This window comes from Haliotis asinina, chromosome 2 (genome assembly GCF_037392515.1).
Source record: "Haliotis asinina isolate JCU_RB_2024 chromosome 2, JCU_Hal_asi_v2, whole genome shotgun sequence".
NCBI classification, from domain to species: domain Eukaryota; kingdom Metazoa; phylum Mollusca; class Gastropoda; order Lepetellida; family Haliotidae; genus Haliotis; species Haliotis asinina.
The window spans coordinates 31,131,760-31,134,339 of NC_090281.1; positions in this window are offsets into that span (position 1 = coordinate 31,131,760).

The following is a 2,580-nucleotide window of genomic DNA, read 5'->3' on the forward strand; positions in this document are numbered from 1 at the left end:
GGAGTTGCATCTTCAGCTTTGGATGCGTTTGGCTTGGTTGTTGCTTCCTTCAGCACCCACAATGCTGCAGCTATATGGTGGCGGTCTGTAAATAATCGAAATAGTCAACATTATGTCCATCGACTCATGCAATTAGGACACGATGGCATGTCAACCTAGACAGTGAGCCTAACCACCCGACGTTCACTTACGACAAGCATGGTTTGCTTAAGAGCAATTGTAACCCGGATCTTCACAGGCTGCATTTTGAGAATAAAACAGTTTGGCACCTTCTTGTTTTTGTAAATATTTATTGAAAATGTGATTCCGGTTTTAGGCGGTTTGAATATCAAAACCAGACAACAGTTCTAAATAACAACTGTGATCATTACAATATGTTTTCGAAAAAAGTCCCGTTTTGTAGTAATGTGTTTTGTGTCTCTTTCTTTTGATCTTCTACTGTTTCACAAGCAGATTTCTGCAGAAGCAACCTCTATTTTCACCAACATGTTTTACATTCCGAACCTTACAGCCGTTACCAATACATCCTATTCTTCGATAATGTCCGTCAGTATCGCATTTCATATCCAAAAGCTTAATGTTGTCATACTTACGTCCAAAGCATTGTGTCGAGGAGGGATCGTTGTTCTGCATGGTGACATATATCTCTCTACCTTAGTACACTATTTGCATCACAAATACGTTTGTTGTGGGTTAACACTTTTACTCAAGAGTTGCAGTTCCATACGCCGCCCCACGTTATAATGGGACAGCGTTGTCGTCGGACACGCCATCATACCACTGACCTCTATGCTCTGTCCAGTGCCATTGCACACGCCTGACGTCAAAAGACAGCTTGACTCCTCTCGTCACCTTTAAGGTCGCTGAAAAAACTGTTCTGCCACATACCTCTGACAAGACTATTCGACAGGGTTCGACAGGTCTGTTGATACTCAGACAAACGACATGTTTACCATGACATTCTGCGCGAGTGCAGACTTTCACCTTACTACAAGACTCTATCCCGATATTGTATTGTGGGATCTTGCAAGGCTGTTTGTTCCGTCATTGACATTCTACCCGTTTGCCATGACATTCTGCCCGTGTGCGGTATGTTTCAACGTTTAATTGGCTAAACACCTTTAAGGAGCTACTTTGTTGCATAAATATAAATATGTATAGAAATATACATAAATGTTCATTTTCGCCCCGTTTATGCTATGACAATCCGTTGGTCTGTATATTTTGTTGCAGGGATACCTGAATGAAATCTCCTGTCAGACCATGCAATAGACCATGCTGTATGCATTGTCCTGCCACGGTTATGATATTTGGCACAGTGTATGTGGGAGTATGTATCAGCCTTGTGAACTTAAAGAGGAAATGTTATCATGAGCTATGATTATATTCTAGAATGTTTTCGCATTACGCTCTTAAAGATCTCAACTGTGGCTGAGGAAAATGATCGATAACCGGAAACATTGTCGATGAGGAAAATTAGAACGATTATCGATATGAAAACTCTATACTATCGAGAGAAACTGTTGTGATAAAATTGAAATAGACAATACACGCATTATGAATAAATTTAAATGGGCCGCTTAATTCGTTATTAATGGGCTGCTTTTAAAGTATATTCAGGGGGTGAATTGCTCGTAATCCAACCATGAACAGGTCACAACTCACCTTTGATGTGAAATGTTTGATTTCTTTCAGACTATATGCGGCATTAGTGAGTTACTATAATATTGTATCGCTCATCCATCGATGTTTAGTTGGTGATTTTGATGGCCTTGATCTCTAATACCAACCTCTATCAAACGTTGTCCCATAGCGCTTACAAGAGCGTTTCTAGACCTCGTTTAGTTCTAGTTCAGGAGACATTGTCAATGGAAGGAACTGGCTGTTTGATCTCTGGATACGGAGCACAAATTCCGATTTTGATACGCACGAATCTTTGCCACATTTGTTTGCTCTGCTAAGGTAGTGTCTGCTAAGGTAGTGTCTGCTAAGGTAGTGTCTAAGCAGACAAACACGATAATGTCTAGTAGATAAAACCACCAAGCTAGTAAGCGAAGACACTAAACTTTCTAAATTGACAAGTATGTCATATCTATTATCATATTCAGTGATGGCAAGACAAAGTCGCATCAGTCTTCAAAACAAATAGAATAATGAAAGTTCCAGGGCAGAGGGACGTTATTATGATGATGCCCGTGGGTACGAGGATGTGAGATTGTATAAGATTTGAGGGATATTACGAGAAAAACAAAAGAAAATCCATCTCACTAAGAAGCAGACATCAAACCCCTGCACAAAGTATTACAAAGATTCAAATGATCATCAGCAATTGTACATGTGTTGCGAAGTTGCAAACACACTCCACTTGCAAACACGTTGTTTGTTTTGAATTATTTGAGACTCTTTTACATCCGAGTGAAAACTGGTCTTCAGCAGCCCATTTTTGTCTTGGGAGGCGACTAATGAGGTCGGGTGGTCAGACTCGCTGACTTTGTTGATACGTCACCGTACCCACATTATGTAGAATGATGCTCATACTGTTGGTCACTGGGTTGTCTGGTCTAGATTCGATTATATACA